This window comes from Protopterus annectens, chromosome 7.part0 (assembly GCF_019279795.1).
Source record: "Protopterus annectens isolate FY-2018-M chromosome 7.part0, PAN1.0, whole genome shotgun sequence".
Lineage (NCBI taxonomy): Eukaryota > Metazoa > Chordata > Ceratodontiformes > Protopteridae > Protopterus > Protopterus annectens.
The window spans coordinates 188,310,121-188,337,651 of NC_056739.1; the positions used below are offsets into that span (position 1 = coordinate 188,310,121).

Here is a 27,531-nt window from a genome sequence, read left to right on the forward strand (position 1 = left end):
AAGAAGAGAAAACATATTAGAAAACAGGTTGAACCCACATCATTTAGGTCAGATCGGACACTGTGCTAGGTGACAAAAGTAAATGAATGCACCACAGTCTTGCATACAAGAATTAAATGCAAGTGTCTATCATCATGCTTACTCACAGCACATGTCAACATATAAAAAGGTTTCAGCTTAATGGAGCATAAAAAAAAAGAAAAAAAAAAAGAGTCACTACACACCTCTTATGAATTAAAACAATCCCCAAAGAGACTAACTATGTGATAAGCTTATAAAAAGTAAATATCAACTACAATGGTAAACAGATCACAGAAGTAAGACAATAAAAAACACAAATGAGAATGGATAAAGGAATTAGGCAGAACTGCTGGCAACACAATACTTCAAAGATGTAATTTTACAGAGCAGGCTCTACAATACATAACAGTTGAGCAAGTGTTTCTTCTCTTAATGATCGCACAGACTGTATTGCACAGACTCTATCCCTTTCCTGTATAGATTAAAAGTTTTGTTGTGCACAAAAATAATTACGCCTCCTACCATTCTTGCCATGTTATACTCATTTTGTAATAGATTTTGTGTGGGTATAAACAAACTGCTCATTTTAAGTGAATACAGCAGGGTTGAATTCCATTTAAATAAATGGAGGACAATTTACAAAAACGTGATTACATGCTTTAAGTTACAGGTAACTGATAGTTCAAATGAAGAGTATGGACAGTGCCATATCTCAACCTAGCCTAAAACCACTGTTTTCCCAGGCTTGGGGTGGGGGGGATGCCAATGTGAATACTACACTATGTACAAGGGCTGCAGTGTGAAAATTAGACAATCTATACATATACGATTGTCAATTTCAAAAAGAAAAACCTTGGATATCTTGGATCTCCATTATTGCTTGTTGGCCTTGAGGCAAAGAAAGCATTCAATAAAGGCAGCTGGAATTTTATTAATAGGACAACAGGTTCATCTGCAATCCTTGGCCCATACCTCTCAACCGAAAAGCAAGAAATCTGGACAAAGCCATAAACAAAAGTGAAAGGCCCCAAAATAGGTACAATTTTTAAATACTGCTCTTGCAAACTTAGTTGATAGAACAAGTTTTGCATTAGCATGAATTTTGATGGGTATGAAGTCTGAATCTCAAGTGCCAGTCATTTTTCTAACTTCGATCTTTAATGATGTCACTTTTTTTGCTAGAAGACCACAATTTTATGAACAATGGATCAAAAATATGGGACAAAAATCTAGACATTCTCTGAAAATCTGTACAGTTGAGAGGTATGCAAGGTTAATCAGGAAGATTCAAAGGACTGGAGGCAAGAATTACAAAGATCGCTCCTGTTCAACAAGCTGTAGTTAGAGAAAGGAACTGGGCAGGCATGTCATCACCACCTCTTGATATTTACAGCAACTGGCAAAAAAAAAAAAAACAAGGGTCACTACCACGGATATCACTGGTATGGTAATAAAGTTATTTGCAAATGTTATGTGCTCGATAAATCCACAAAAGGAAATTTTGTCCTTGGGGAACCCTTTTCATTGTTTGCAGGATACAAAACAAAAAACAAAACAAAGGCTATAGCTGTACATTAGGTATCCACAAAAGATTGTTTAGCAATACTCCTTTAGGTGCACTGATATGACAGTTAAGGATACAAGTGAGAAGAAACTAAAAATCCAGAAATTGAGAAGCTGAATGCTCTTAACTTACTATTAATATATCCGTGATCAGTGTTTTTAGATCCTTTAGTCTTTTATACAGCCCAGGCATTTTACTAAAACAAAAAACAAAAACATACACAAACAGAAGTTGTGGCCAGTAATACAGACTTGCAGAAATGTACAGAGGAAGGGTGAGAACAAAGTCAAGTGGAATAACAGATTCTCGCCACAGGCTAGTTCACAGCTACACATTTAAGTACTAGTGCACAGTTAAGGCTCATAAATTAAACACAAGCAGAAGGTTATAAAACTGGAATGAGATAAAGAAATTGGGAGGGGAGTCTAAGGACAGTGTACAATTTGATGCAGGTCTTTAAGGAGCAACCATAAGAAATGTGGAAACAAAAATTACAAATGGAAATGTTTAAAGAAGAATTAAATATGCCAAGGTTAGAGGTAGCTGCCAGATTACCAACAATTAGGCGATGAGAAAAATGGCGATGTACAACCAACCACTCTATAGGAAAGTCTACAGGAAGTAGCCCTGTGGAGGTTTGGAAGATAGGAGGGGAAGTGAAAAAGATCTGGAAGGTTTAACAGTATTTTAAAAGGAGAAGCATCAACATCCAGGAAGACAGCAGTGTTGACTAATATCTAAAGACTGTGAAGACCCATAAGATCCAGGCTCATGCAGGCCCATTTCATTTTTATGGATTATAAAGTGTTTAGGTCTAGAACGGCCAATGGAATGACAAAGGTGATGCCACAATTGATAGATAAAAAAATCTATGCAATTTCGTGGAGGGGAGGAAAAATTTGACATTAACAGAACGCTCTAGATAGAAGCAGAATATAAGAAAATACCACTGCTGTTGGTGGGTCTTGATGCAGAGAAAGCATTCAAAAAGGGCAAGCTGGGATTGAGAGTAGGGCAATGGATGCATTTGCATTCCCTGATAAAATTGTAAGGTTTATTAGTACGATGTGTGAGGGACCAGGAGGCAAGTGGGAGGGTTCCTCTGATGAGTTCTGTTTGAAGACAGGAATGTCCTCTTTCCCTTTTATCTGTGTTCTATGGGGGGGGGGGGGGGGGGGGGGCACTAGTAGCTTTCAGTTCAAAATGCAACATGCAATTTTAGAGTGCATGTTTTATATAAAACCAACCATGGGTAAAGGCATGAACATGACATTTAAAATCAGATGCATTCAAATACAAGATGCAACTGCTTGTTTGCCTTTGAAGCAAGAGCCCTATAACATTCCCATGAGCTTTCATGAAGATTTTTTTTGTAAAAACGGTCGAAATAGTCCTTTGGAACATGTTCAGTTCTCAAGGGGCTGCTGTCACAGCAGCATCTTGAAGATTCAACATTGTAACCTCCACGGGGAGATGCAACACTAGGACAAACTGAGGATGTGTGTGTGCAAACCAGTTAGAATTAAACTTCAGGCTAAAATGTAGAAAGAAAATCAAGAATCAGTACTTCGCCAGAGAGCGAGAGAGAGATAAATGAATCCAAAGTAAATTAAGTATATATTTTTCTCACACCACCCCCCCACAAAGCACACTTGTAATCACCATAAAAAAAAAAAAAAAAAAAAAAAAAAAAAAAAGTAGGAATGTGCACTGGGATGAGGAGTAAGAAGAGTCAAAAGAAAAAGAAAACTCCCTTCTTTGAACCCTTTGCTCAAAGAGGGCAGACCCATTTCTGTAAGATTTTGCAATGACAGGCTGACTAATAAGCAAATAGTAACTTCTCAGTCAGTACATTTAAAATATGCATGGCAGACACCAGTAGCCCCCCCTTCCCAACCAGAGAAGTGGGTCTCTAACTTCTGTGATGATGCAATGATCAGACTCCAATTTGGCCACCATCTTCCAAAGCAGGTACATATAGTTCAGACATTCTTTAAAATTCTTTTATTAAAATAAATCTAATGCATTTCAGATCTTGAACATTGGGAAGATTTTCCAAAACCAACTATTTGGGACAATGTTTTTATTTCACCTGCAGGGATTTAAAAACAGGGTCTAATAATTTTTGGAATTTTCCAAATCCTCCAGGATTGTAGGCCTGATGCCAGAGGAGTTGTTTTCATTAGAGGCACTGATAAGAGTTTGACCACATTAGCATATTTGCTGGCAAACAGTTACACGTTTGAGTAGTTCAGAGACTGGTGGTAGTTATCAGCCAGCAAAACAATCTGCATATTTTGTTTATTGCTGTTTGTATAGTATGCATATTTTTACTGGAGTTCATAGGTAGGTACTAAGCTATCGTCCCTGGCACCTATACAAACCTAGCCAAAAAGGTTTTCTGGCTTTCGCCACCTAAGAAAATTATTTTCCTGTGCCCCTGTCGAGCAGTGCCACAGAAGTGAATCACAGGATGAATTTTTCATTTCCCATCCAGTCGAAGATTTTTCTTAAAGGGGGCCAATGAGAAGCTTTGCCTGACATGAATGGGTAGTTTGAGTATGGGAAGTCTCTGGAACAGGAATCTATCCCGCCAGCATGTTCTGTTTATTGTGGTGACAAGGTTTAGGTCCCTGGAGTGTGTGATTCGGAGAGATTGGGAATTCTTTAAGTGTACCATGTCCAACGGCTCTGGATTTGACATAGCTTTGTATGTTAGGCAGAGATCACCTCAGAGTAGGTGATATGCGACAGTACAGTTAGAGTTTTGAGACTGTGTGTATGGCATCTGTTGAGGCCGGTAATCCTCTTAGTGAGGATGATATCTGTGGCCTTCCCAATTGTTATAGGTGTCTTGTGAGATGCATGCCAAATGGGGCATTGTACTCTATAATGGGTCTGATGAGGGACTAGTAGAGAGGAGCAATGACCTTTTTTCTAAATAACCCTTTTGTGATGAGGGGTGCCACGTAGAAAGATTTCCCGACTACTGTGGCAATGTGGTTATCAAAGGAGAGACTAATGTCCACCTGTGCCCCAAGGTCTCTAATCACATTTTCGGTGCTTAGTGAACTACCGCCTATGTGGTAGTTCATGGGTACAGTGTTTTTCCCAAAGGTGATGACAATGCACTTCTTGGCATTGAGCTCGAGTAGAAAGTTAGTAAAGGTAACCTGTACTTCATTTGTTTGTACAAGGGCATTTCTTGCCAAGAAGTGATGGGCTTTGTGCGAGAGAAAAAGAGTTCAAACTAAACAGGATGAAGTATTAAACAAGAAAAACCCTTTCTAGGAAACTACATGCACTAATTCCTCCTCCCTCAAGAAAGCACTGTGGAAGCAGTCCTTGACAAACAAAGAAAACATATACATTATATCATACATCAGAAACAAAGTTATTTAAAACTCATTTCATGGACCCAACCACAGGACACAGGGAAATCTCTACTGTAGTATCACATTCCAGTAACTTGCCCAATCATATTAGGTGATCTAAAAGGAATGATTTCACTGCCAGGTCCCAAACAGTCCATTCCAGCCTGTACTTTTGTTGAACATGACTGGGTAAAACCCACATTCAGCAAAAAACATGGAAAACTTCACAAGGACATGAAAAAAAGCTCCACAGTTATTAGTCAAAAGTAAACTTTGTCATTCAGACCCACACACAGTGCGAGTTAAACAAAATTATGTTGCTTCAGTTCCAGGGACATACTAAAACAAGACTGACAAGAACACATACCAAGACTGACAAGATCTGAGATGCCTCCAATATTGGTAACAGCCTTTATCAAATATGTGCAATAATTGCTTTTCCTCATATGCAAGCGTATACAGAATAGCACAAGTACATTTTACAGAATGTTCAATTACTACTGATTGCAGTTTTAAAGCAGCTTGATGTAGATGTTTTACAAGAAGTCACCAGCTATTGATATGTTGTAGAGTTCAAACAGTCTGATAGCATGTGGGAAGCTTCCTGCTACACCTGCAGGACTTAACACATACTACAGTACAGTCTTCCTGAAGAGGAGCAGGAGAACAGTCCATGTGCAGGGTGTGTGTGGTCCGATTATTTTTTTGGCTCTGCCAATACATCGTGCTTCATATAGGGCCTGCAGAGATGAAGTGGGGATCCAAAGATCTCTGCTACTTTCACCACCTTTTGTACGGCCTTTCGGTATGAGGGTTCTGCGAGATTACTAGTCAAGGTACTTTCCATGGTACCCCTTACAGAAGGTTGAGGGCAGAGGAAGAAAGACCATCTTTCATCAGCTTCTACAAGGGCAGATGTGGATGTGCTTTCTTCACAATGTGGTATTTGTTGACCATGCCACGTCCTCAGAAAATACACACCCAAAAATGTGGTGCTACTCATTCGCTCCACTTTTCCCTCTAATTATGATAGGGTGATGAGCAGCCTGATTTTTTTGAAGTCCATTACTAACTCCTTGGTTTTATACACATTTAGGGCCAGGAATCACACCAGTTAAGGAGGTGGTTCACCTCTCTCTGTAGACAGTCTCATCTCCACTCCTGATAAGACCCACTACAGTGGTGTCCATCTGCAAACTTGATCTTGTTCAAATTATGTCTGCCTTACTAACTTATGGTTGCACAGCCAAACAGCACAGGGATCAGGACATCGCTGATGGACTTGCATACTTAAGCGTCAAGCTCCTTGAGGTGTTGTTGCCCACACATACCTTTGGGGTATAGCAATGAGAAAGTCCAAGATCCAGTTGCATAAGGTGTGACACGCAGCTGGACAAGTACCTCAAATCAGGCGAGGAGGGATTACCATATTAAAAGCAGAGCTTAAAAAAACGACGAATAGCATTTCTTAACAATTTTTGTCGTCAAGACATGCAAAGTATTCATGAAGAGCAAATGAGATTGCATCTGCAGGCAAATTGAAGCAGGTCTACTGAGTGGCTGATCAAGGACCACCTAAGCATTTCACCACCGTCAAAGTTAGAGTAACCGGATTTAGGCTGGCCGCAATTTCTTTGGTAGGGGTATTATAGCAGTATTCCTGAAGCACCTTGGTACTCGGGCCTGGCTCAGAGATACATTGCAAAATGTCCAAGTACTTTTGACAGTTGAGCAGAGCAGTTTGAGCACCCTTCCTCAAATGTCAGGGTCAGTTGCTTTTCTGGGATTTACTCTGCTTAGGACATTTTGGACGTCTACAGAGTTAAAGCAGAGTAATTCCTCATTTTGTTTGATAGGGAATTAAGTTGCCACAGTGTTATTCCCCTCACTGAACCTACTGAAGTAGTTCAATTCATTCAGGAATTAGATGTCACATTTTGTTCAATTCATTCAGGAATTAGATGTCACATTTTGAAGAAACAGGCCTGTAGTTCGTTATAGCTTGTATAAATTTATTACAAGTTTACAAAAAACTTGGACTACAATGTGTATTCCATCCCAACACAAAACAGAAAGTACACATTACAAGAGACTAACATTCCTGAACAAAATTCATATGATCAAAACACACAAAAGAAAAAAATGTACAAAATTAGAAGTTATGTACCTACCATAACGTTCCATGTTAGTTGTCTTCTCTCGCCTTCTTTCTTGTTGGATGGGTTCGGAGCCGATCCTCGGCTCCGACTCGGCACTTGCTTTAGCTCGAGAACTCCTTTTACCAGCTCGAGGCAACCCTATATCCCATGATGCAAGGCGGAACTACCTCAGATCTCGTTTGGCAGCTAACTGACCCTGCTAAAGACTATCCTAACATAATTAGGAACCATGGTTCCTAAAAGAAGTCCTCATAACAATGCTCCAGAGGAAGCAATCTAATAGGAACTCTCCAAGATCTGTCCAGGCCAGGGGAAGGAGGGAGGGCAAGAAAGAAGGCGAGAAGACAACTAACATGGAGCGTTATGGTAGGTACATAACTTCTAAATGTTAAGTTGTCAATCTCGCCTTCATTTTGCTGGATGGGACCGCGTCCTAGCACCTGTATCCCGGGTGGCTCAATGGAACAGACTCTTGAGAACTGTGGAACCAAAACTGGCCCTATCTCCGGAGGCCAAATCCAACTTGTAATGAGACACAAAGGTATGAGGCGTGGCCCAAGTAGCTGCTGCACAAATAGTGTCAATGGGAAGTCTATCCTGAAAGGCTACAGAAGTGGATAGACTCCTGGTCGAATGTGCTTTTGGCTTAGAAGATAGTTGTTTCCCCCTTAGAGAGTACACATAGGAAATGGTGGAAGTCAACCATCTAGATAAGGTCACTTTAGAAACTGGAAGACCTAACCTGTTTTCTGCATAGGAGACAAACAATTGGTCTGATTTTCTTATTTGTTTAGTCCTATGCAAGTAGTACCTGAGCTGACTATGAACATCCAAAAAGTGCAGCTTCTGTTCAGCTCTGTCAGAATAGTTAGGAAAGAAAACTGGTAGATCAATAGATTGGTTAAGATTGGTTTGAGATACAACCTTGGGAAGAAAGGAAGGGTTAGTTCTTAGCGAAACCCTATCCTTATGAAAAACCAGATAAGGTGAACGAATACAGAGGGCCTGAATCTCAGAAACTCTTCTTGCAGAAGTAACAGCCAGTAAAAATATAGTTTTCCACGTCAATAACTTTAAAGAACACGTAGCAGACTGTTCGAAAGGAGGTAGAATTAGGGATGCCAACATTAAGTTTAGATCCCATTGCGGAGGAGGATGTTTCACAGGCGGTTTTAGGAGAAAAACTCCTCTTAAAAGGCCTTGCATAACCTATGAGACATGATGTTATTGTCATGCAAGCCAACATGATACTTGGAAATAGCAGCCAGTTGTACTCTGACTGTAGATGACGAGGATCCTGAATGAAAAACCTCCGCCAGGAAATCCAAAACAGAATGTACAGGAGCGGTAAAAGGATCAATATTTCTGGCGTTTGCCCAAATTGAAAAAGCGCCACTTGCTAGCATAAATAGTTCTAGTGGGCGACTTTAAAGAAGACACTAAAATGTCTCTGACTGAGTCAGAAATCATTGGTAGCCTGGCTAGGGAAGGAAGTGGAGCAACCAAGCAGTGAGGTTGAGAGAATGAATGGCCCGGTGCTGCTGACCCGACTGGTGGATCAAAAGATCCGGAACTGGGTCCAGATGCCAGGGCTGCACCAGAAGATGATGATGTAGAGACGGAAACCAAATTTGTCGAGGCCAATATGGAGCAATGAGGATCAATTTGGCTCTCAAAACGGTGGCTTTCTGAATGACTTGTGGAATCAATGGAAAGGGAGGAAAAGCATAAAGAAGTCCCCGGGGCCAATCCTGGGTTAGAGAGTCTCTCAAGGGTTGGCCTGGAAGGGGAAATAGTGTGAAGTAATCTGGGCACTTGCTGTTTTGAGGGGTAGCGAAAAGATCGCAACAAGGAGTGCCCCACTTCAGAAAAATTTCTGATCTACTACAGATTGATTGAGAGACCACTCGTGAGGCATCAGAATAGATCTGCTTAGCCTGTCCGCCAATAGGTTGGACCTGCCGGGGATGTGCGTTGCTATCAGAAACCGCTGAGAAGAGATCGCCCATTGCCAAAGTCTGAGAGCTTCTCGACATAAGGGATAGGACCTGGTTCCGCCCTGTTTGTTGATGTACCAGACCACGGACATGTTGTCCGTCTGTACTGCAATAGTCCCCGTGGGAAGAAAGTCGTCGAGGGCTTGCAACGTTAAAAGCACTGCTCTCATCTCCAGGACATTTATGTGCAGATGGTATTCTATGGGTTGCCACGTCCCGTGGACCATCCTGCCCTGATAATGCCCCCCCCACCCGATCAGGGAGGCATCCGTGGTTACTGTGGCAACTGGAGGAGGGGGAACAAAGGGTCGGCCCTGATGAAGAAGAGGGGAAGATATCCACCATCGTAGATGAGCCCTGCACGACTGTTACCAAAATTTCGTGTCTCATAGGCAGATTGTGGTAAGACCACTGCGTGAATAACATCCACTGCAGGAGATGTATGTGGAAGCGAGCCAGTGGAAGAAGAACAATGGCCGCAGCCATTAGGCCTAGAACTTTCAAGACAAACCTGGCTTTGATCTTGTTGCTTAGTAACAGAAGCTGAACAAATTTCTGGATGTCCAGAATCCTTTGATCTGTTAGCCTGGCTAACATTTTGTGATATTTAACTCTGCGCCTATAAAAGTGATAGATTGGCAAGGCAGCAGAGAGGATTTTTCGAAATTTACCGAAATTCCCAGTTTTTTGCAAAGCTGTAGGGTGTAGTCTCTGGACCGAAGAAGCTGATGCTTGGTGGTGGCGGAGAGGAGCCAGTCATCCAAATAAGGAAACACCTGGAATCCTCGACGTCTCAGGTGAGCTGTGACTACTGCCATGCATTTGGTGAACACTCTGGGGGCTGAAGTGAGGCCAAAGGGCAGTGCTCTGAATTGGTAATGACTGGCTCCCAGCGAAGCGGAGAAACCTTCTGGAGCGTCTGTGAATCTTTATGTGATAGTACGCATCCTGAAGGTCTATAGAGAACATCCAGTTGTCCTTGCCCAGAAAGGGCAGAATGGATTGCAGCGTGACCATCCGGAATCTTGCCTTTTTGACAGACTTGTTTAGTCTGCTTAGGTCTAGTATCGGTCTCCAATCTCCCGTCCTTTTGGGGACCAAAAGAATCTTGAGTAGAAGCGGATCCTACTTGGTCTGCCGGCACTGTCTGGATGGCTCTTTTTTCCAGGAGTTTTGAAACTTCCTGTCTTGCCAAATCCCTTTGACCGGGTGAGATGTCTGGAAGGGATTGTAGAGTGCGGAAACCTTTCGAAGGGGATTTTGTAACCCTCGGATATGATCGACTGTACCCACTTCTCTTGGGATAGGGATTGCCAGGCTACTGGGTACAGTGAAATTCTTCCCCCGACTGCCTCCAAGGGTGGACAGTCGGGCAACACCTCAGGGATGCTGAAAAGGCTTCTCAGGAAGAGACTCCCTGTTGCCCTGGTTGTGAGGACCCCCCCTGCCTCTAGGGCGGCGTCTATTATTGTTACCTCCTCTGCCTCTGGGGGTAAACTGACCACGTGTGTCCGGTGTAGCTCCTTGGGCTTTTCGGAACCACATCTTCCCCCCCTTCTGACCCTTGGGGTAAGGTCTAGGAGGAGTGGAAAACTGGACTCCAACGGCAGAAAGAGTTTTACCGTCCTGCTCACATCTGGTCAAAGTATCCTTCACCTGAGGTCCGAACAAAGCCGAACCGTCAAAGGGGGTGTTGGTGAAGGACGCCTTAAAGGGGTCCGCAAAATTACACAGCCGCATCCAGGCTTGGCGTCTAAGAGCAACACCTGTGCCTGCGGCCCTGCTCGCTCCATCGGCCGCATAAGATATGAGCCGCATGGAGGAGTTAGATATGGAATTCAGGATAGCAAGCTGTGAGGCAATCTTTTCCTGAGCCCCAGCAGCAGAAGGATTCTGGACTACTTCTCCCAGTTCCTTGAGAATATCTCGTTGAAGCCTGGTGAAGTGACAAAGGTAATTCAGCGAGCATAGCAAAGGTCGCTGAAGAAAACATCCGCTTTCCATACCTGTCCATGGTCCTAGAATCCTTATTAGGAGGATGGACAGGCACTGAAGGATCCGCCAGTTCCTTCTTAGTGGCCGCCACCACCATAGCATCCACAGAGACACCTTTGGACAGGAACTGTTTATCCGAAGGGGCCGTGATGAACTTGGATGGTCTCCTGGGGACAGGTTCCACAGAATCTGGAGCCGCCCACGCCTTCCGAGCCACTACCTGCATGAGTGGGTCGAAAGGCGGAGACACCCAGGAGGTGGAGGGTCGGGATCCAAAAGCCTCCAGGTATACCGACTCATCCTCGGAGGGGTCAATGGAGGGCCAATTCCCCCTCTGTTTGAGGAGCTCAAGGATGTCTGAAAAGGAGACATCCTGAGGGGGACCGTGGGGAACCCTCAGACTCATCTAAGTCGGTATCAGATGTAGTAGACTCAGGGGAGTCTGTGTTTCCTCTTACACGTCCTCTTCCGAGGGGGTTCCCCTGCAGGATCAGGAGAAACCTCGGAAGAGGAGGAAATTCCCAGTGGGGAAACCTGGGGCGATGGATCCCTGGGCCTGAGAGCAAGAGGCTGGCAAGAGGCATCTGCAGGCACTGATGAGGGAGGAGCTAGAGGGATAGACCGTTGACCAGGCTCAGAGGCCAGGACACTCCTCATCACCTCAAAGACTCCTCTCCCCGGGAGACCGGAACACACCCGCTCCGAAGAAACAGGAATGGTCGGCTCCAAGGAGAGAAGGCTCCGAGGCCGATGTCGGCGCCGAGCTTACCAAAGCCGAAGCCCCGAGAGGGAGAGCGGGGTCGGACAAAGGTCCGATGCCACTAGCCCCCTCGGAGCCGACAGTGGAAACCCGACGACCGGATCCCTCCAAGGAAGGTCTCAAGGAGGAGATCGGAGCCGAAGGCAGCCGGGCGAAGGATGCATCGGCTCCGGCATCGAAACAGTCGCTGCCCCAAGAAGCTCCGGCTCCGAACTCTGGTGTGAAGTCGGAGGAGGAATCTCAAGAATCGGGGCTATAGCCGAAGTCTGTTGAGACGGGCTATGGAGCATTTGGGCCAGTGCCTGAGACTTCAACAGCCTGCTTACCACCCTCTCCAAATCGTGGTCAGACAGCCTGGAAGATCTCGAAGATCGGCTGCGATGGCTCCGCTCCGACAAAAGTGGAGACCCCGGAGCAGAGTGGATACTCAGTATAGAAGGGGACCGGGATCTCTTACGGGTCGAAGCCATCGGAGCCGAAGTCCCTTGAACCCCAGATGGAGCCGAGGATATCTCGGCTCCGATGCTGGATAAAGTGTCGGCTCCAGCCGGAGCCGACAAGGCCACAGTAGTCAGGGTATCGGAGCCAGCCGGCACCGAACCCACTACTCGAACAGAAGAAGTATAGACTCCAGCCGGAGCCGATATCGGCTCCGCCGGAGCCACCGGAGGAGGCTTGGACACTGTAGCCTGAACCTTCGGTGGCTTAAGAGGTTTTCCTGACCCTGACTTAGGAGGAGAACCTTCAGGTTTAAGTAAACCTCGGAGGATTAATTTGTTCCTCCTTTCCTGCAGGACTCTCTGGCTAAAAGACACAACGAACAGGAGTCCTGCAGGTGCAAAGGCCCCAGGCAATAAACACAAGAAGTGTGACCGTCTGTCAGAGACATTTTCTGACAGCACTGGTCACACTTCTTGAAGCCTGAGACCTTGCCTTCTTTTGACATCCTAGGAGGGAGAAACACAAACAGTCCCAACAAACACACCAATTAATCCCTTACACAGACACACAGGAAGGGAATAACTTGGGGAACTAGGCCTGACTAAAAACTTAAAACTGAAACTTTTTATAAAAAGTTTAAAAGGAAGGGAATAGGGTGGGGGCTGTAAATAAGTACAGGCTAAACTAACACTAAAAGGGAAAAAATAAACCCCTAACTAAACTTTTTCTTATTTTACCAAGAAAAAAAACTTACCTCAGCTGGCAAAGGAGCCCTCTTTCGCTAAGCGGCAAACGAGATCCGAGGTAGTTCCGCCTTGCATCATGGGATATAGGGTTGCCTCGAGCTGGTAAAAGGAGTTCTCGAGCTAAAGCAAGTGCCGAGTCGGAGCCGAGGATCGGCTCCGAACCCATCCAGCAAGAATGAAGGCGAGATTGACAACTTAACATCAAATATTCAGAAGTATCTATATAAAATATACAAAAATCAACTGTGCTAAATTCAGCTCCAACTGTAATCATAGAAAACCAGTACTTCATAATCCTTGAAAACCAGTACTTCATAATCCTTGAAGATGCATTTTCCACAGTACCAGGATAGCTTCTCTCCCAAAGTTGTTCTCGCTCGTCCCAAATAGGCCAAGTCATCCCCACCACAACAGTGTCCATGCATTCCCCATCAGGTAGCTAGTTTCAGAAGGATCATAAGCCTTACAGCTACAAAGAAATTTCCATTTATTGGCCTCAAGTTCTCGCCTGGTTGACAACTCACCATAGCCCTTCACATTCGTAAATGGAAGTTACTGCAAAAATCTTAGCAGAGCAAAGCACACTCCTCAAGCCTGTAAACTACATGGCATGCACTTCCATCTCCAACAGATGAGAACCCTGCAGCAGATGTAGCAGCTCCATTGCGCCCTTGGCAGGAAAGGGTATAATGGCCACTTGCTCCAAAACCTAGTCTGTTCAGCTCCTTCACTATCCAAGTCATCTGGTTCACAGCCAGGTATTTACCCCTCACACCATAAGACACACTTGCATCCTTGCCATCATTAAACCCACCACCCTCTGTCACTAGATGCCACTCCGGATTGTCAGCCAAGTAGAGTAGGTAGCCTTTCTAGAGCAAAGGTGAACTCTATTACTCAAGCACAGCACTAAAATGAAACGTGTTCAGCTTTGGGTTCCCATTTAGTCAACCCATTATTTCTTTCCTTGCACCATGAAGAGTACATGCATATGGAGAACACAACTGAGACCACTCTGGCAAGAATCATACCCAGGAAATGTCATGATGCCACAGGCAAGAAAAAACCTCCATAGCACACTGAAGTCACCTAGACTGGATATGCTACCTACAGTACTGCAATTCATTTCCCACTACTCCAGATTTGTGCAACCAGTTAAAATCCTCCATAAAAATAAAATTTTTGGATTATTAACAGAGACTTTCATTGAACTTTACATTTGTCGTCAACATGGGAGATGTTTCCCTAACTTTTAATGGTCACTCCATCGCACATGCCCAAGGCACATTCAAAGCCTAGTGATGCATCTCTACACAATCACTATGGTAACGTAGACTAAGAAGAAGGCATTTCCTTGAGTTACAAAAGGCATTTACCAAGGTTAGACCAAGACTACATAAGTTAGTAGTACAAACCATGAAGCATGCCAAAAATCCAATAATAAAATTAGGGGAAATCAAATGTGCATCTTCAATGTCCCCAAAGCATACCATACTGACTACGGTCCCACTGCACCTAAATTAGGTTACTGCAAACAGCTTACTTTTAAGAATTTTTGTAGGACATTAGGGGTCATCTGGTCTTCCTCCAGTGTGTGTAGTATGTGTTCCCACATTCCTACATATCCAAAAACTACACAATTTTTAGAAAAAGGGAGCATGTGGAGGTACAGCCCCTACATCAGAGGTGCACAGGGTACTACACATCTGCATAAAGTATGTACTTTAACAGAAGGTCACATTCTCTGCAAATTGGAGGACTAGAGACAAAACATTACAACCACTCTGCAATACAACCTTTCCCAGGCTGCTTAGCACATCCAAACGAAAATATCCACCGTAATTACGTTTGTTCGGCACAAAATCAATAAAAAGAAAAACACAAGCAAACACAGCTGATTAAAACATTTAATGCACAAAATAAAATGCAATACTTCAGACCAACAAACATTAAACTGCATCAATAAATAGGCAAACAAGTCAAACCCTCACTGTTACCACAACTAATTGGTGTTAAACCTTACCGGCTTTCAAGGAAAAGCTTACAGTGAAATATTCAAACCAAAGCCTCTATCTGTCCGCAGGGTGATGATCCATTTCAATTAATTGTTTTCTGTTTTAACACATCCTCCACTAATTCTCTTAGCAGTTAAATTGTACCACTCTAAAGAGAAAAAGTATAATTAATACTGGACGCAACATGCATACTCAGTGCATTCCTTGTAACCTTCCAATTTCACCCAGATGTTCCAGAATTCGAGACTACAATTAGTCCAGCATAAAAACATGAACAGTCCTTACACCAGATCTTTACTTTTGCAATCAGCGTAAAATCTGAATTCATACTTAGTAGTAGGATGTACAAAGAATGCAGTATCTATAATATAATCACAGGCCTTACAACTACATCAAGGACAGGTACCCAACCTAGAAGATGAAGGTTGTTCAACAAAGAATTATGTTTGAAGCAAAGTCTCTGCTTAAGATTCCTTGCATTTTTAAAACAAAGAAGCTTGGTTGCATCCCTACGATTTTTCTTAGCCCCTCAAATCAGTAAAATGGGCCAATTCCCTTTTTATAGCCATAGAAACATCCTCAAGTAGCGGGATATACAGCTATTAATATGGCTGAACAAAGATTCTGTAAATAGCTCAGCGTTTTCTATAGTGTTAACTGGGTTTGGGGGTGCTTGGAATTTAGCCAAGGTGTTATGTAGCAGATAGAGATTAGCCTTGGAATAGTTCTTAAAATGTTTTCGGTTTCTTTGGATCCCCACATTTATTTTTTTATTTCAAGTAATACTGCCTTATAGTCAGATATGACGAGTGAAGGTATTACACTGTGTGAAGAATATTGCCCCCCTCCCCCCATGTTCGTGAGATCTGACAGTAACCTCTGTCATTGTGGATCATCAGGACTCAGGACTCAAACTAAAATACTACAAATTTTGAAGTTCTTCAGTGTGAAGCATCACCCTCCAGGAAGTTTACCCATGTTGCATTTTAAAATTTCACAGTAGCAGCTGATAAGTTTGTATAAAACATTGATAAAATGTTAACACAGATCTCAAATTTTCTTTTGAGAAGGCACTGGAGACTTCCAAGCAAGCCAAGGAGAAAATCTCTTTTCCCTGGTGAAAGATGGAGATGCATTTAGTTAAAATTAGTCTGAAATACAGACCAGTAAAAATACTAGTCACCCCTGGGGATTCTGGCTACTGGCTAAGGCTCTCGCCACCCCTATAGCGCCTTTTTTAGGCAGTATTCTAAACACCAAACTTCCACCGTAACAGTTGCAATCCGAGGGTCATGCTGCAAGTCTAAATCTCAAGATGCACTCGCTTGAAGCTTCTCTACAAAATGGGAGAATGTCAACATTTGTGCTGTAACAGACCTAGTTTAAAGAGGCAGAAAGCACCCCTGTGCTTCCAGGCTACAACTTATTCCATACCTTTTGGCCCTGGAATATGGCCCAAAGCTCCAAAGGTGGCAATGTCTCCATATTCATAAAGGATGTGCACACCCCTAAACCGTTAGCCCAACATCATGCATCAGAGATATCCCAGCTAAGACAGCGATACAGATCATAGCCTGCTACAGAACCCCAACCATGTCCCTAGACTCTCACTCAACATTCCTGAGCTCCCTGGAATCTATCAAGGAATATTCTCATACTGGGCAAGATAAACTGGGAAATCTATTCAAGTACCAATGTACTGGCCCAATGCTTCCTGGAATTCATCAATTCCAATGCCCTGGACCAGCTCATTCTGACCCCCCACTAGAGGGAGCAACATCCACGACCTGGTTATCACCAACATGGGAGACTGTTGAACAGCACAGTCAATTTCTCCCTGGTTAGATCCAACCACAAACTGATCACCATGGAAATCTCCATCTCATCTACACCCCCTGCAAAGGTGGCTTCCCTGAAAAACGTCTCCCAAGTTGACTTTGGGCTCCTAAAAACAGTGGTGGAAAACTTCAGCACCCATGCCAGTGGTAAATAGCTGCACGACTGCCGAATCATACACCAATGCACTGTACGAGCACGTACACAAATGCATGGAACTTTCCATATCAAATAGAACCAAGATGCTCTCCTCCAAACAAGGAAGCCAGTCTAGTGGTCCCCAACCATCAATAAAAACTCTACAACAGAAGGAAGAAACGGTAAAAAAAAGTGAAGTCACAAGACTGGAAAAGCTCCCTCAGCCTCAACAAAAACTTGAGATCCCTTATAAAATCCTCTGAAGCCAGCCATGAAAGCAGAACTGCGGCCAACACAAAACCACCACAAACATTTCTACAGCTATACAAAGAACCTCCAAGGCAATACCCAGATTTGTTCTGAGTTATTGCACAATGATACCTCCTACACTGAGCTAACAGATATACTGGCTGAGATTCAGTGCCAACTTTACCCCCCCCCCCCAAAGGCCCTATCACAATACCAGAAGAAAGCCTGGTACCAAACATCTCCATCTCTGCAGCACAAGTAAAAGATGCATTGTCCAGAGTCAAGAATAGTGTTCATAGGACCTGATAATATCCGTGGCTGTGCTCTACATGAGCTAGAAAACAAACTGGCACCACACTTGTGTGCCCTGTTCAATCAGAGCCTTACCTCAGACTTTGTCCCTAACAAATGGCGCACTGCTATAATCACCCCTCTCCATAAAGGGGGAGCGACTACAGACTTTGGGACCCATCACCCCATTAGCCTGACGAGTGTGGTATGTAAAGCTATGAAGCGCATCATCATGGACCTGCTCAAAGATACAGACAATCTCCAAACTCTTGACCATACGCAGTTTGGCTTTGTCAAAGGGAGATCCTGCCTGTTGAACCTTGCTGACTTCTTCAATGCAGTCACCAATGCTGTTGATGGGGGCAAGGCTGTGCATATAGTCTACCTCAACCTGGCCAAGGCCTTTGATAACATTCCCCACTCTGGTATCATTGATAAACTCACCAAACTAGGCATCAGTCCTTATCACTAGGTGGGTTGCAAATTGGCTCACAGGACCCACCGAGTGAAAAGCAGCAGATTCCAAGTCAGAGTATTGACCAGTCACAAGTGGAATCCCACAAGGATCGGTCCTGGGTCCCTCTCCTGTTTGGCACCTACTTCTCAGAAGTCCAGGACAACACAGGATGACTCTGGCTGACCAAGTTCACAGATGACTGTAAACTAGGAGTTAACTCCAAGCGATGCAGACATCCTGCAAAAGAGCCTCACCGAGACCAATGACTGGTGTCAGAACCATGGCCTTAAGCTTAATGCCAAAAACTGCACTATCCCCTTTGGATAAAAAACTTAAATTTCCACTAAATTACCACCTCGATGGGAGCCCACTGAACGTGCCATAAGAGATCTGGGCACCCAGGTCCACAGCAATCTCACCTTCGACCACATTGCCACTGTGGTTAGAAAGTCCCATGTGGCACATCTCATAGCCAAAGGTTTCACATCCAGGAAGAGATCTCCTCTCTCTACTCATCCCTCATTACACCAACAGAGTACAACATCCCGTATGGCATGTACCTGACCAGACACCAACAGCTGGAGGCGCCAAAAAAGTACCTCACAAAAAGGATCCTAGGCCTTAAACACACATCCTACATGGACAGACTCAAGAAACTTCAGCTCTTCTCAGTCTGTCATCGCCTTAGAGGTGATCTCTGCTTGACGTACAAAGCCATGTCTGATCCAGCCCTACTTGAAAATGCTACACCTAAAGAATCCCCCCCCCCCCCCAAGAGCTACACTCTCCAGAAATCACTGCCTCACCACCACAGTCAACAGAACAAGGAGAGACAGGTTCAGAAGCTAACCATACTCTGGAATAAGCTTCCAATTCATGTCAAGCAGAGCACTTTGCTGGCCCTCTTCAAGAAAGATCTTTACGAGTGGATGGGTAACAAAGTTCACCCCAGGGATCGCTCCAGTGGCCCTAATGGATAGAGGCACTGTGAACCAACATCGGGTTGCACGACGCCAGGGCAATTTTTTTTTAGGCTAGGTTTGCAAAGGCTCCAAGGCCATTCGCCTAGTACACACCTAAGAACCTATGCAAAACTTCAAAAACTGGATACAAAACCTCGGCCCACATCAAGAAAAGCATCCCATTTTTTCCTGCAAGTTTTCCTCATCTTGTACCTTTGGGAAGAAAATAGTATATAGTAGATTAAAAATCTACACTGCCAGAAAGAGTTACTAGCAACTCCTGAAAGTGAGTTACAACAATGCACATACTTGATAAGGCCAGTAAAGAAATCGCTGTCCTCAATAACCAAGGCTTAGACAAAATGAGGCAACCACATATGTTTTGGCAATTTGTCTCATGAGATCTCAGGGGAAAACTGTATGCTTGTGCGGGGATGCAGAGAAGTTACTTGGCCACCTGCAGGCTGCAGAATACCAGGCAAAAGAATGTGAGGAAATTAATCCTTTCCATTTGGTGTTACAGATACAAGACTAAATTACTTTGGGGAATCCCCCCCCCCCCCATTCTTAAAGTTCTCCCTTGACAAAATGGAAGCCCAGGGTCCATTCATGGAGAAACAGCACTCAACTATCCAGCTTGTCCATCAATGAAACTCACTTAGGTGAAAAATGGAAAGCAACAAAAACAAAAAAAAAAAAGGTTGCTGAATGTTGCCCATGTCTGTGTACTCTGTTCCCCTGTATAAAAAAGGAGGATCAAGTTAAGGTTGCCATTTTATCCAAGCTTATCAGGAGGACTGCTCTCATATCATGGGATATTGACGCACGGGGGGGGGTGTACAGTGACACTCAATGTCAGCCAGCTGCGTCTCCACCCAAGGGCCGACATGTCCATGCTGTCTCTACGGAAAGGAATGCTGAAGGGAGGACTATCAGCATTCATCATGACCAATGTTGTTTGAAGGCCTGAGATACATAAATGTAGAATCTCAAGTGTGATATCATGGTTAAGAGTACAAGAACAGTAAGCAGCTGCTCTAGACGACTGAAGAACAGAAAAGAGGCCCTCTATAGACTTCTGTCTTAGGGGAGTCTTGTGCACCTGACATGCAGTTAAACTAGGTTCCAGCTGAGACATTGCTGAAAGTCACTATTTTCCAGGTACTGGAATAACCCAGACATTCCCTTACTGCTGTCAAGTAACATGGACAGGAGTGCAAGCACACAGATGTCCAGATAGGGCAACACTAGCTCCCTGTAGATGCATGTGTGCCACAATAAAACACTCATGTGAGACCTCAGGTGGCAGAGTGCCTTTTGAGACTGAATGGTCAAGGAAAACTTGACAATGACTCTGGAGTGTTAATCAATATCCACATGACGGCAGGCTGCCAGGAGGCCCAAACAGCACATAGTGTTTAATACATATACATGATAAAAAGGACAGAGTGCCTAGAGAAAACTGAAAGGTTTCCTTTTGGGAAGGATGACTTTAGGACAATAAAGTTCTTTAGTGGAGGAAAAAAAGTAAAGAGCAGAATAGCATCTGGTCCCTTTCTAGTCTAATGGTATCCCATGGCATATTTTTCCTGCACCATCTACTGGTCTCTCTTTTCTAATGGATTGGGACACTTAGCAGGGGAGGGGACAGGCACAGACAATGGCAATCTAACCTTTGAAAATAAACATCCTCACCCACTTGTGTCTTTAGCTTTTCAAACAGACAGCCAAGGTAGGATAAGTGGCCCTCAACTGCCACCAGATGGCAGTAGCTGGACAAATCAGGGTTGTTGCAGGTTCACCATAACCAGGCTACAGCTGTCCAAGACCACCAAAACCACCAGCCATGGCTTTGACCTCTGGAGGTTTGTCCTGTGATTGGGTTCTTCTCAAGCCATTATGCATGTGGCAAATGGCCACATTCTATCCGTAGCAGAGGTCTGTTTCTCTGCAACTTAAACAGCATCCTTTGAAAGATTAAAGAATAGCAAAAGCAAGGAGGGTTTTGCTCACTTGCACTACTTTCTCACTAGGAGCTTCACTTCATGCTCAAATAAAGCTGTTCTGTGAACAGGACATTTATCAAGTCATCTGTGTTCTCAGCAAAGTTAATCAGGCTGAGACAGGCGTGTATAGGGGGAAGACAACCCATGAAACTGCTGGTAGGAAAAAAGCTTAATGCAGTATCTACAGTGAAAAGGCCAAGGAATCAGTCATTAATCCACAATGCAATTTTTAGAAAGATCTTCCTGAATTTGACCTTAATCTGAGTGGATATACAGAAAAGCCATCTCTTGGGGGGGGGGGGTGGTACGGTGCGCTCCCGTTTACACATTTCACCTCCACCTTCTATGTACAGGATGGTAAAGAAATCACATCGGAAGAGGAAACTGCAGCACGGCTCTGGTTCTAGTTTCTTGCTCAAAAACCTGTGAGGTTTACAAGCGTCAAATCAAAGTTATTTATTCAAGGGAAGATGACAAATATACTTCAGAAAAATACCAACTCAGAATTAGGATCTGTGCTAACATCAGCACAGATGCATCCCAGACAAGGCCCCAGCTGAAGCTATTAACAGCCCCCTTGCCACCTTCAAAGTACACCTAGATAACTGAATGGGCAGCCTAAAATACTTAAAGTGTAACTCGTCTGTCCCTGCTTGAAGCTAAAGAGAACTTCAGATTAGGGTTTTTTTTGGCTAGGTTTGTAATATAGTCTGCAGCTCGATTGCCTAGTACTGTTCCTAGTAAAGGAAACATAGGAGCAAACATCAACACTGCTATCTTAAAGTTCAAGGCCAGGCCAAATTAACTCTTTGGAATGATGCTACAAGAGCTTAGTATGAAACTGCATCCAAATCATTTTGCAACTTATGGACTACACCACTAGTACAGACAACACACACACACACACACACACACACACACACAGATGAACATATGCACATCAATTATACACACAAATATGTAGGGATCTGTGTATGGGTACACACACCAACACCAGAAGTGACATTCATTATGCTTTAAAACAGAATTGCTTTGTCAATATTAAATCATAAAATGCAAGTGACCTTACAGCCATGTATAAGCAAAGCATGTTGAACAGTAAGAAAGAGTGAAAATGGTCATGCGACAGGAGACATGATTGGAACAGCTTAAGAGAATTTCAGTGCCGATATTCAATGGAATTTACAGGACAAAAGAAAACAGATGCCCGACACAGATCAATTGTGGTGGGGGTAGAGAGTGATGGAAGAGGGCCAGTAAAACAATTACCATGGTGTACATCTATTCCCCCCAAAAGGATTATGGGGGAGGTCATCCATCTCCAACAAAGAACCAAGTGGTGCGCGGAATTTAGCTTGCAGCACATAAGCATGTACAATTGGTTTAAAGTATCAAGACCCATCAAAGAATTTACATCTGGCTAGGCATCTTTATAGAGATAATATAGATGCAAGAAGGGAGGAGGAGCAGGAGGGTTACAGTTCCAACATACTTTAAGTGAGAAATTAAATTTGGGCATTATGGGGCAAATAGAACCATTCAGGGGGGTGCTAGGGGATTGGCATCAACTTGTCCTTTCAACTGTCCATGATTTTGCCTCAGTTTTGCTCTGTCCCACCTAAAACTGAGGAGTTTGGTATTTTAAAGTAAAAGTGATCATCCTGGTTTGTTTCTAGAGCCATCACAGATTTCTGAGTAAGACTTCAATAGCTAGATATTAAATTACATAAATCGAACTTTTTAAAAAGTTCAAACGTCGTATGGTCAACACCATATGATCGAACTTTTAAAAATTTGAAAAGTTAATAAAAATAAAACCCAACTGAACGTTTTAAGGGAAATCTTCCCATTCTGCACTGTACGGAGATCTCAGTTGAAACGTTCGAACTTAAAAAAAAAAGTTCAATGATATGGCGACCACATGATATTCAAACTTTTAAAAAGTTGGACAACGTTCTATAGACCTGTGGAATTAAAGGAGGAAAGGGTAATGAAAAATTTAGAAGGCTTGTCAAAAATTAAAATGTTTCAAAAAAAGAAAGAGGGTTAGCCTACAGATCAAGAGAAGGAACAACTGAAGCCACACCCAATTGTTTAGAGGGATAAAGACCTAACTATGGCCCAGCCAAAACAGGCTCGATTAAAAGCATAGGAGACAGACAAGAGACAAGAAGGGATGAGCACACCTACCTGGGGGGGGCTGCCTTTAAGATCCACAACCAATCCCAGCAACACAGGATGAAGTCCGGGGAGTAGGAGAATAGCTGGTAGTACAGAGGTCCGTTGATCCTCTCTCATTTTGGTACCAAGTGCAGAGTACCAAGAGCAAAACAGGGGAACATTCATACAAAATACATGAGTTTAGGAAAATTGCAGTTAAAAATACAATCCCAGAGCACATTTTACAAGGGTGAATGTCTAGATTAAATGGTCTTGGCTTAAGCTATAAAGAAATGTTTAAGCAAACAGGTTTGAAAAATAAATGATGAAAGCTATGAAACATGCTAAATTTCTTGCAAATGAAAAGATAACAGAACTTTAGCTACTGGAAAACAAAAAAAGCAGAGGTAAGAAGTCTGCATCCAAATTTAGTTGGCCAATGGAATTCGTTTACAGGGAAATTTTTACAAAGATTCCTTCATACATGTGCAGCTATTAACCTTTTCTCTCATTGATGACTACTGTAGCATGAAGACTAGCTTTCGGCAGGTGCTAGCAATTACTTGAGAACTCCAAGCATTCTTAGGGAGGGAAATACAAAATTTAAAAAGGTACGATGGCACAAGCAGTTCAGTGAAACATAAAATAAAGTCTGAAATTACGACTAATGAATAAAATAATTCACATATGGAAGGGGAACAGAGATAAGACAAGAACAGACTGCAAACAGTGGAAGTAGGAACATAGGCTGAATCATCACTTTAGCCTAAGGTAACAATCTTATATTAGGCTTTGCCTGTGGGTGCAGCTCTCAATTTGGGGCAACTATTCCTCTCTGGAGGGTTAAGTTTCATTAGCTGAAAGTGTAAATAGTTGTGCTTTTGTTCTTACTAGGAGTATTCTAAAAAGGTGGGAGTTTTTTTTTTTTTTTTTTCCAGGAGAGGGTGATTTCATTAAAGCAGAAAGTACTGAAAATTATCCCATTAGTTCAAAAGGAGAAACACCCATATAAAAGATCAGCCTGCCAAAGAGTGTGTGCATATAAAAGAAATGTTTGAAATGCACAATAGATGGGAACAGCAGCATTTTATCATAATGGCTACTGTATTTATTGACATTTGTTAACCGGGTTAGTTCAACTGAGCCAGGGGGCCCATTTTCAGTGGAGACAATAGGAGGAGAAGAGCTCCAGAAGTAATGAGTAAAAAATTAAAGCCACAATGAAAGATAAGAAAAACAATATCTGTACATAGAGTAGGTTAAACAACTGACAGGTCTAGAGAATATTGCACATGAAGTAGATACAAATAAAAGGATATACATGTTATGGAAGTGAGGGGAGAAGGTAAAAAGTTATGAGGTAAGTACAAGGAAGCAAAGAGTACAATAGGGAGAAAAAAAAAAGTTAAAGTTGAGAAAAGAAAAGGCTAGATCAAAGTGTGGGTTAGACAAGACCAGGACCAAGTACAAGAAAAATGTTTTGTACAGGTATTTTTGATGAATGCTTATGTTCTGAGTGAGGCACGTGCAACAGAGTATTTGTAGAGGGACTTTCCTATATTTTAAACTGGGTTTATATATGTCAAGGAGATGTTTGCTGAAGTACGAAGGTGACAATGGGGGTTGTAATAGTAGACTAGGTTGGAGATAAGGGCAGGAAGAAAGGTCATTCAGGACAGTGCATGTAATAAGAAGTTGGGGTAAGAGTAGTTGTTTAAAGAACTCTGGCCATTGGAGTGATAAGGGCGAGGCAGTGGTAGTATTTACAGGGGAGATTAGAAGCAAGCCGGGCTATTTTGTGTTAAGTCTGAACATTTGTAAGGACAGACGCAGCATAGAGAAGACGGGGTAGAAGGGACTGAGTGAGGGAAGGTTTGGAAAAAGGTGAAAAAGTTCTGGTTGCGATAAAGAAGTCAGAGTTTCTGGTGGGTCTTTTATACATTGTTGGATAAGAGTATCAAATTTTAGATAAATCAATAAATTTACTCCAAGTAGTTTGGCATGGAGTTGCTGAGAGGCGAGAGAAAGGGTTTTGTGCTAACCAAGTGTTTTAGGGAAAGAGGAGTTTGTTTTTTTAGATTTAGTATTAAGTGGTTATCAGAGACCCAGGTTTCAAAAGAGACTAAGGTTTGTTGAGCGAGACCTAGGAGTTAAAGTATGTTGTGGGCAGAGGTGATAAGGGTGGAGTCAATGGCATAGTGTAGAGAGGTTAGTAGCAGTTTGTTAGTGAATATGTTGAACAGAAGGGGGCCTAGACTCAATCCTTGGGGAACTCGAGAATGGAGACAGGACAGGTTTGCCAGCGGATACATTGCTGCCTACCAGAGAGGTAGCTAGAGAATCAGACGGAGAAGGAAGAGAGATGTAGGTCAGAAAGTCTAGTAAGGAGTTTAGAGCGAGACACTATCAAAGACCTTTGAAAGATCAAGGAATAGACAGAGATGAGCAAGTTATTGTCACGGGCTTCAGCTATTGTTTTGAGTAAAGGAGAGTAATGCAGTGGCTGTGCTATGGTGGGGTCTAAAGCCATGTTGGGTAGGAGTAAGGAGATCGTTGTCAAGAAGTTGATTAAGCGAGCATGGATGCACTTTTCTAAAATGTTAGAAAAGGACAGGCAAGCAATGGGTCTAACCCAGGATTTCCAGGTGCTCTCTCTTTTGCACATGGATCAAATTGGGTTTGTTTTGTAAGCCAGGGGGCATAGCTGGATTTAATTCTAATTTTTCTAGAAGGGGCAATCGAACAGTGTTATGGAAAATCTTACTGAAGTACTTTGCACAGCCTCATTGAGAGGGAGGCGATATAGGAAGGACCAACTGATGCCAAATAGTTTAGAGTTTAAAGAGTCTGGGTCAAAGTGGGTGAGGTTCAGGAGTACTAAGTATGGTCTTTGGGGAAAATGTTGGGCGACTATGAATAAAGGTTGGGGAATGATCAGAGAGAGTTTGGATGTATGCCAGGGTTATGGTAATGGTTGGGAGTTGAGGTAAGAACCCAGTCAAGGATAGGTCCAGAAGGGGAGTTTGTTAGCTCTAGTACCGGAAGAAATGTGTTGGTGAAATCCATGGAAGTTGAGACTATGTGTAGTGGATGAGGGGGACAGTTTAGACCAGTCTATAGTAACATCTCCAAGTATGATGGTTTCATAGGGGACATATTGAGTGAGCCAGGAGAGAAAGTTCTCTAGGATTGGAATATTATTGCCAGTGGGAATGTAGAGAGAGATTATGGCAAATCTTCTGTGTGAGTTTAGGTGACAGTTGATAAGGGATTTCTGCAGGTGAGAAAGAAGGGACAGGTTTAGTAGTACAGAGCAGTTGATAGCCACCCCCTTCTCACTTATTGGTTCCAGAGCAAAAGATATTGTAGCCTGAAGTAAGATTTCCAAGTTGAGGATACATGATTTAAGCCAGGTTTCCAATAGAGAAAGGATGTGGGGAGATGTACTAAAAATCAAAAAGAGAGTGCAGCTCTTATTTACTTGACAATGCTTTGAATATTTACCAAGAAGATTTTTAGTGATCTAGGTGGTGGAGTGTTGCTAGGAGGGAAGAGGTTAGTGTTGATGTATTGTGCAAGCAAGGAGTGGGAGGTCCTGGGCTAGAGTGGATGTCCTCAAGAGAAGCACATCAAAGAACATGAGAATTTAGACTCATATGTTCAAAGTAGAAGGATATCTAGGTTTCCTACTAGTAGCTACAAAAAAAGTGGTAATTGTGAAGAGGGGAGATGGTGATGTGGGGAAAAGTGATGGTGAGATTAAATACGAGTGACAGAGTGGGTGTTGAAAGTATGAGGATGGGTGAAAGAGAGAAGTTGAAGGCAAAGTGAAATATGGCAGCAAGTTGTTCAAGAGAGGACGAGAATGGAGACAGAGGTGTCACAGAGTAGAAAAGAAATGAGTAGTAGATATGACCGATATGTAGTGGTATAGGGTATGAGTGGGAGGGGATTGTTCAATACGTAGTGGTATAGGGTATGAGAGTGGGAGGGGATTGTTCAAGATGAGAGTAGGAGTATGTGTGGTACGGAATGGATGGGATTAGAAAGACAATGGGGTTGGGCATCATAGAATGTAAATGACTTTACAGGTATATGCAAAAATGGAGACAGCATCCGAATTATACAAAGAAATGCAGAGCAAATATAGAAATGCTGCAGGAAATATTTGGAAAGAAATAAGCATGGGAATTTCACAAAAAGGATTTCAGGATGGATATTCAGCCAAATATCAGGGACAAAAGAAAGTGAAAGAATACCTATTAATACAGAAGCTACAATAATCGATGGAAGAAGGAAAATAAGACCATGGTAGATTTGTGGTAGTTAGGAAGATAATGGCATGTATTTATATTCTCCC

The 27,531-nt window shown here is 43.0% G+C and overlaps 1 protein-coding gene across 1 annotated transcript in view; it reads right to left on the reverse strand.

Moving 5' to 3' along the window:
• The window catches only part of IPO9 (importin 9), a 1,198,493-nt gene that overhangs the window by 1,156,010 nt on the left and 14,952 nt on the right, over nucleotides 1-27,531 (reverse strand). The gene's annotated exons all lie outside the window — the stretch shown is intronic.